This window comes from Mya arenaria, chromosome 6 (assembly GCF_026914265.1).
Source record: "Mya arenaria isolate MELC-2E11 chromosome 6, ASM2691426v1".
Lineage (NCBI taxonomy): Eukaryota > Metazoa > Mollusca > Bivalvia > Myida > Myidae > Mya > Mya arenaria.
The window spans coordinates 43,684,224-43,693,758 of NC_069127.1; positions in this window are offsets into that span (position 1 = coordinate 43,684,224).

Below are 9,535 nucleotides of genomic sequence, written 5' to 3' on the forward strand. Positions count from 1 at the left end.
ATTTGGAGTTTAACAGAAGAAAAACATGTTGAATTATAAATTAACAAAAACAATTCCTGTTATCTTCAATTGATCAGTGGTTTATTTAAAACTAAGCTCTTCTTAGCATTAATAATATTACGTTTAACGTCATGTTAAACGTTTTAATGCAATACGTATTGAATAAGAACCAGGTAGAGGTGTTAGATTATTTGATACTGCGCAAAAAGTCGGTAAGGTACACTTTTCTTGATATCAAGCCATTTGTAATTAAAAATTGAATACATGTACTTAAAATATCAAAAATTAAACGAAAATTTCAAAAAATAAAGAAAGGCGCGTTTTTTCAGCGAAACACGTCGTTATAGACGTATTTAAATAAAAAACGTAAAACAAGAGAAAGAAAAAATATTATGTTCGTGAACGTTTTTACAACACTCACTTGAGGTTGAAATTTCATAGCGGTAAACGAAGAATTGATAAAAAAATATCTGTCATTGTAGCTGGAACGCAAAAATATGACAGACGTCTCATCATTTTATGTCAGTGGTATATTTTGAACATTGTTAGTTTCAAAACTGTTCTGAATATTGAAAAAGTAATATTAGTCCTCAACTGGGCATATGCTCTTCTATTTGTATACCAATTTTCAGATATTAACTCGAACATTCGTTCATAGTCGCGTTCCATCTTAAAGGTATGTTTTGCAAACGAACTATTGTGAAGAATTATTTTAATTTTCTATGTTTTTTTCGGCTTTGAGAACATGAAATACAGGATTTTTCGTGATGAAAGAGAAAACTAAATCCATCATATAACGCTTTGATGCGTGATATGGAAAGGTGAAACTAAACTACCGCTTAGATGGCAAAATTAAATGTTTCGAATATTTAGAAGCTTGATTGATTTCGCATTTTATAATAGATACGAAAACTCTTAATTATTCATTTTTAAAGGTTTGCCGTTGATCACTGTATTTTTTTATAAAACTCGTTAGTACTGTCGAACCCGATTGCCTCGAACTCATACGGACCGGCAAAAATACCTCGAGCCTCGGAAAATTCGAGCCAAGCGGGAATGGTTACTTTCAGTATAATGAAACATTTTCGGGCCAACGAGGAATTCGGGCCAAACGAGTTAGAGCCAACGGAGTTGTACTGTATACGTAAACACCATGTAAAATACAATCGAAACTTGAAAATATATCATATTGGTGAAATTGAACTTCGAATGTCAAATCTACTTCAATTGTGTTTACATCATCATGAACACATTCTAGGGCACTGTGAATTCATTTTCGTATAACAGATGCATCTTGCATTTTCTTCATACCTTGATCTGTGTAATAACATATTTTGGCCGACATAAAATCATCATCCTTGAGTGACTAGTTTTGTGTATTATATTGCCCCCCCCCCCTCCCCACAACCTCTAAAAATACTAAATGACTTCTCACGATCGTGTCTGTAAAAAAAGTATATAACCCCGAACAGAACCGACTATGTTCTATTGAAGTTTAAATAGATATATTAGGTGAGCATGTTTGGTCATTTGGTATGTGGGCTTCAAATCTTAGTAATACAGCTGGTAATGCTTCAGTTTTTGCTGTCCATACTACCACTACTGTTTCTGCTATTGCCACTGTCATCAACATCGCAAAATCACCAGCGACGCCACCACCACCGCAATTATCATCACCACCGATATTGTGATGACTTTGCATCCCCTAAAATAACTGACGCTGCTGTTGATACTGTTGTTGTTGCCACTTTTACAGCTTCAGTTATGACTCCAACTACTAGTATGATTATTTTCGGCTTTGAAAACATGAATTTCTGAATTTTCCGTGCTGTTAGAAAAGACAATATTCAGCATATAACGCTCTGATGCGTAATGTGGTGAGGGGAAACTAAATTACAGCTTAAATGGCATAATGAAGTGTTTTGAATTTGAAGAGGCGCTTTTTTTTACCAAAACGACGGGAAACTTCGCACGATTTCGTCTTAGCAGAGCGATAAAAATCGAGTGAAATTATAGCAAGATTACGTTAAATAATTAGTGTTCTGTAACATTTTACATCTTATCTTTGCTTTAAAGTCATTAAACTTGGAATCATCCGAACGTTACACATAGTTAAAGCCTTGTATCCAGCCCGTGTAAAAATATCGTTATAAGCTTGAGGCTGCCCTGGGCTGTTCCAGGCTGCTAGAAAACAAAAGTCGAAATGTGGAGTAAAGTGATGTTTTTAGTTCAAACAAAAAAATAGTGTAAATGTTGAAAAAGTATTCATTTGAGTATGTTTGCGCCATTTAAAGAGTGCTTTGCAAACGAACTGTTGTGAATGATTCTTTTTTTTTTGTCGGCTTTAAAAACATGACATTCTGAATTTTCCGTGTTGTTAGAAAAGACAATATTCAGCACATAACGCTCTGATGCGTAGTGTGGTAAGGGGAAACTAAATTACAGCTTAAATGGTAAAATGAAGTGTTTTGTATTTGAAGACGCGCTTTTTTTAACCAAAACGACGGGAAACTTCGCACGATTTCGTCTTAGCAGAGCGATAAAAATCGAGTGAAATTGTAGCAAGATTACGTTAAATAATTAGTGTTCTTTAACATTTTACATCTTATCTTTGCTTTAAAGTCATTAAACTTGGAATCATCCGAACGTTACACATAGTTAAAGCCTTGTATCCAGCCCGTGTAAAAATATCGTTATACGCTTGAGGCTGCCCTGGGCTGTCCCAGGCTGCTAGAAAACTAAAGTCGAAAAGTGGAGTAAAGTGATGCTTTTAGTTCACACAGAAAAATAGTGTAAATGTTGAAAAAGTATCCATTTGAGTATGTTTGCGTCATTTAAAGAGTGCTTTGCAAACGAACTGTTGTGAATGATTTTTTTTTCGGCTTTAAAAACATGAAATTCTGAATTTTCCGTGTTGTTAGAAAAGACAATATTCAGCATATAACGCCCTGATGCGTAGTGTGGTAAGGGTAAAGTAAATTACAGCTTAAATGGCAAAATGAAGTGTTTTGAATTTGAAGACGCGCTTTTTTTTACCAAAACGACGGGAAACTTCGCACGATTTCGTCTTAGCAGAGCGATAAAAATCGAGTGAAATTGTAGCAAGATTACGTTAAATAATTAGTGTTCTTTAACATTTTACATCTTATCTTTGCTTTAAAGTCATTAAACTTGGAATCATCCGAACGTTACACATAGTTAAAGCCTTGTATCCAGCACGTGTAAAAATATCGTTATACGCTTGAGGCTGCCCTGGGCTGTTCCAGGCTGCTAGAAAACTAAAGTCGAAAAGTGGAGTAAAGTGATGCTTTTAGTTCACACAAAAAAATAGTGTAAATGTTGAAAAAGTATCCATTTGAGTATGTTTGCGTCATTTAAAGAGTGCTTTGCAAACGAACTGTTGTGAATGATTTTTTTTTCGGCTTTAAAAACATAAAATTCTGAATTTTCCGTGTTGTTAGAAAAGACAATATTCAGCATATAACGCTCTGATGCGTAGTGTGGTAAGGGGAAACTAAATTACAGCTTAAATGGCAAAATGAAGTGTTTTGAATTTGAAGACGCGCTTTTTTTTAACCAAAACGACGGGAAACTTCGCACGATTTCGTCTTAGCAGAGCGATAAAAATCGAGTAAAATTGTAGCCAGATTACGTTAAATAATTAGTGTTCTGTAACATTTTACATCTTATCTTTGCATTAAAGTCATTAAACTTAGAATCATCCGAACGTTACACATAGTTAAAGCCTTGTATCTGTTGCCGGGCCACCTCTGACCTCTACTGGGCGGTAGATGGGGAACAGAACAAACGTGAATTCGTGCCAATCGTTTTAATAGTACCTATACCATCGACGTCATCGTCATCCTCCTAAACAATGCATATATAATAAAATAATCTAACATAGAACATGTACAAATACTCGAACACAGAATTTCAGATAAACAATGGCGCGATCATTAAACAATACATTGAAACAATGTAAATATATCACGACATACAAAAACCTATAACACTATAAATCAATACAAAGATAACAGATTATAATAACGGGATTTAATGAATTACCTGCAGTATTCTAAATAAGTAGCTGCATAAATTGGATAGAAAAGCACCGTATAAAAATGGCGTTGTACGTGAAGATTTATTGACTTAAAAGTGAAAGTAGTAATAAGTTGATTGGTTAATTTAAAACACTGACGTATTAGTTTTAGGTTAATATATACTATAACTCGATATTTAACAAACTACACTACACTATATGTAAAAGTTACCAAACCTGATAATTTACGGGGCGGAGTAATAAATGAGAATTAGGGTATTTTAACAAAATACGAATAAATATATTTGTAACACTTTTATTGAAATATAAAAGTCACACCCTATGACACATCCAGCCCGTGTAAAAATATCGTTATACGCTTGAGGCTGCCCTGGGCTGTTCCAGGCTGCTAGAAAACTTATGTCGAAAAGTGGAGTAAAGTGATGCTTTTAGTTCACACAAAAAATAGTGTAAATGTTGAAAAAGTATTCATTTGAGTATGTTTGCGTCATTTAAAGAGTGCTTTGCAAACGAACTGTTGTGAATGATTTTTTTTTCGTTTTTTTTGGCTTTGAAAACATGAAATTCTGAATTTTCCGTGTTGTTAAGTCATTCAACTTGTAATTATTCGAACGTTTCATATACTAGAAACCATGTATCCTGCACGAGTGAAAATACCATAAAACGCCCGGGGCTGCCTGGGGCTGCTTGTGGCTGCTGGGGCTGCCAGAATGAAAACAGAAAAGAGGAGTAAAGTGATGTTTTTAGTTCACACTCAAAGAATAGTGTAAATGTGGAAAAAGTATTCATTTTAGTATTTTGTGTCATTTAAAGAGTATTTTGCAAGCGAATTATTGTGAATGATTTTTTTTTTCATTTTTCATATACTAGAAGCCATGTATCTAGCCCGAGTCAAAATATTATAAAACGCCTGGGGCTGCCCGGGGCTGTCAGACGCTTGAAATCAAAAAGTAGAGTAAAGTGATCTCTTTAGTTCACAAAAAAGGAATAGTGTTCATGTTTTTAAATGATTCATTTTAGTATTTTTGCTTCAGTTCAAGGTGTGTTTTGTAAACCAGTGAATGATTATTTTCATTTTTTTATGTATTTCTTTTTGGCTTTGAAAACTGAAAACCGACGGGATTCTTCACATGAGTTCGTCCGTCTTAGCATAGCTGCTAATCTGCCCAGCTGCTCAGCTTTTGACTTCACGCCGTCAGGCTTCTAGACTGCTAACTCACGCTGCTATGCTGCTATGCTGCTAGTCTGCTAGACTGCTGACTTCACGCTGCTAGGATGTCGGTGTGCTTGGCTGCTGACTAAACGCTGCTAGGCTGCCAGTCTGCTGGGCTGCTGACTTCACGCTGCTGGGCTGCCAGTCTGCTGGGCTGCTGACTTCACGCTGCTGGGCTGCCAGTCTGCTGGGCTGCTGACTTCATGCTGCTGGGCTGCTGGGCTGCTGACTTCACGCTGCTAGGCTGCCAGTCTGCTGGGCTGCTGACTTCACGCTGCTAGGCTGCCAGTCTGCTGGGCTGTTGACTTCACGCTGCTGGGCTGCCAGTCTGCTGGGCTGCTGTCTTCATGCTGCTGGGCTGCTGGGCTGCTGACTTCACGCTGCTAGGCTGTCAGTCTGCTGGGCTGCTGAGTTCACGCTGCTAGGCTGCCAGTCTGCTGGGCTGCTGACTTCACGCTGCTGGGCTGCTGGGCTGCCAGTCTGCCAACTTCACGAACATAATATGAAGTTAAAATCGATATTAGAATTTGAAATAATTGTTAAATGAACATATTTTAATTATGTTTAAATGTTTTTCTTCTCTTCCCAAATTTATGTATGAGTTCAACAATTGTTTACTTACTAGGTATAAGTTGTTCTTTTTTAATAAATGCTCGTAAATCAGTTCATGGTTTCAGTATCCACTGTACCGAAAGTGACCATCTCCGCCACCGAAAGTGATGCCCCTTGAAACTAGAAGAAACCCGTCGTGTAGTAAAGATATTTGTTGTTGTTGTTGCTTATATTAATGTATAGTGCAACTCAAGGGGTATCAATGTGTTTCTTTCACAGACCAGCGTCTAATATTAAATACTATTATGATGGGACCATTGACGTTAAATGCCATATTTATGAATATTTTTTTACATGTTTTTGTTTAAACTATGATGTATACATTATGTGCTGTAGTTAAATAAATGTACATATATAGGCTCGATATTTCAGTGTCAACGATACCGGATAAGTCCCTCCACCAAACCGGAAGAAATGCCCCTTGCCACATGAAGTGATACTTAACTGCTTATTTTCATTTGAACAGCATAACCACAACGAGAAATAAATTTGAATTACAATTTGAGGTGATGATTAAAATTTTAATGATGATATAAGCAAGTGGGGTTTGTTATGATTGTTTTTATTATTTTGAAGGATACTTGCTGGTTGTTGTATTTTTAGTTTTACTTATGTTAGCATGAATATGATATTTAACATGAGTTAAAGTCGTATTATATTTTTTGCAGAATGCCCAACAGCCGCTTCTCCGACCCCGCTCCCTCGCTGCTCCCCAGCGTTTCTGGAGTTATCCATCTCAATGATGTCCCAACGGCTTTATGGCAGGACTGGATCAGTAAGATGAGTGTTGTGTTCATTACTCTGATAATGACAAAGTACCAGACGTAAATATCTTGTGATGATGATGATGATGATGATGATGATGATGATGATGTGTTCATACTTATTTATTTATCTTTTCAGGGAAGAAAAAAGGATGCCATCAGAACGTTTTTGCCTTTCGACGAAGAACATAACGATAGCATATAAACATTTACAATCCATATCTCGCGTACACATGAATCATATAAATTGAACTGTTTTCTATTTATCGTTGTTAGGGAGCTTACTGGTGATGAGGCCCGACATCTAGTGGTAGAAGACAAATCCTGTAATTTGTATGACAAACGGGTGGAGGTTTCTGAGCTTTCCCAGGTTTCCTCGACCAGTCGACCACGTCTGTAAGCTCATGTTGCAAATCCATACTGTTTATGCTTATCGGTTTCTACAAGTGCTTATCTATGAAAGTCAAAAGTAACCTGAAATTTGGAATGGTATTTATTGGTATTTATTTTTTGGATAATGTATCAGATTTGTAGTAATTCTGTTTGTATTTTATGTACATGTCTTTTAACTATATGAATATGCAGTTTTATCAATTTTGTAGACGATTTGTTATATTAACTATATTATGTATTTTAAGAATATGAAGCTGCATTTGTTTCAAAATGCTCTAAACGATTTGTTATGTTTATATTGTTTGAAAAACGAAAAATTGTAACCTTGTTTCCGTATAACACGCTAGGCTCGGGTTGGGATGAACCTTTTTACACGACAGGCTATGCAAGGTACAAAATATCATCTTACGAGGGAAGGTCATTTTCATGGCAGTCAATTTCGTTGTAAGTGCTTCTATTATTATTGTTCGTCTTGTTAATAGGTAATCACAACACGGTTACTTCCCTTTGCTACTTTTGTAAAACCTGTCGCCACGCGACGTAATAGATCGCATGGTGAAGATCACGCTAAAGTGTATGCATGGAAGGTGTACTGACCAGGAATTTCATTCGCTGAAGATATCGGTGTTTCTGCAGATAAAAAGCATACATAATTTTTGAAAAATCCTTGTGTATGTTTCTTAAAAAAATTCTTATTGTTCTATATCCTTTATCTTGATTTATATAGCCACAATACTTCTACCCTTTCAACATTGTGGGGGAACGGACACTGGATATAGCTCAAAAAGTGATAAATCGATAAGCGTTTGATTTTGACACATGGAAAGTTTTCTATCATTTTATGGTGATATATTTATCAAAATCGAAGAGTTTTTAATAACTTGATACTCTGCAATATACGACTATGATGGAAATGTGTCTCCTCTTTTGTATAATAGCCCAATTCTCACCGAAAGTTGCATGATCGCTCACAAATGTTCATTTATGTGGTACGATTTCAAACATAAATCAACAAATTGAAAATAAGAATAAAAACTGAATCGAGCGATTTCATTTTAATTACATTATCTAGTAATGTGTAAGATATCAATACGATATATTTTGTTGTTACGGAGATATTCATACCTATATTATATAGTATTGCTTTGTAAATCAAGGAGGTACGTTTTTACACACAGAAAGTCATCAGTAGGGAATGAGATATTGTGATCAAAATTGGAACAGGTGAAGCTTTTTTCTAAGCTTGGGTCGATGTTGCTATTACTTAGAACAGAATAATGGTCTCTGCTCGTTCACTTCAGTGAGAAAGTATGTATTGTGACCAACCCTGATATTTAAGCAGTTTGCATATATACGTTCAATTAGGAGATCATGGATCAAACTCATTGTTAACTAAAGTTTGCTCAATAACAGTGTTACTATCAATTTTTGTCCCATTTTACATGTTATCACAAGGACACATTTCTTAACTTTGAAACTATCCCCAGTACATAATACAGCTATCCCCAGAACAGTACTGTTGACATTTCTAAGGGCATATCTTTAACAGTTTAAAAGCTACATTGCCATTTATTACAATAACAATAGTTGAGCGTATGCTTGTGAAATCCTTCGATTCAGATTTTTTATTTATTCGATTTCTTAAAAATAACAATACTTGTCGAAATTCTGTAAGTTTTGAGGTGATCATCTCAGATTTGAAGAAACATTTTTCGAGGTCTGCTAAATCGTAAGCACTTTAAAGTATACAATAGGACAAATTTAGCATTCAGCTATTAGTTCAAACACTTGCTTCATTTGGGGATACGGTAGATATGCATTAACACAGCAAGATCTTACCTCTGGTAAAGAAAAAAAAACCCTGCTTAACTGTCTGTTTACTTATCACTTTTTTGAGCTATATCCGTTGTCCGTTCCCACACAATGTTCAAGGAAATATTAACGCCCTTCCTGTTTTCTTCGCAATACTGACCGCATTTATGAAAAAAAACCTGCATTTCATGGTTTCTTATAAAAGGCGGAATATATCTCAATTAAGTATTGCTAATAGACTCTGATATGCGTCATTAAACTGGAATTGTCAAGAAAAAGCAAGCGAATGATGATTTTCTTTAATTTCTTTTGAAATTTATTTTCTGTCGAAGTGTTATCGATCATTTTGTTGTTGCTTTCGTGTTGTGACAACAGTCTTTTAAGTACCATTTAACGATTGATTGGTGAAGTGAGAATATCGGCGAATATTAATAAGTAATTGTTACTGCATGAGATATGGAAATATTACACGAGCGCGTCAGCGATGGTAGTGGATGAAGTAATTCTTGTATACCATGATGTCAAGGACAACGTTCAATAACTAGTGTGTGTATCCGTACGTGTATAGCACGGTTATAGTTATAGAACTATAGTTATAGCACTGTTACGATCCGCTTTCCCTTAACATTTATATACGAAAACAGAGATTTCACTCTTTTATATGCTACTTGAGTAGTTAAT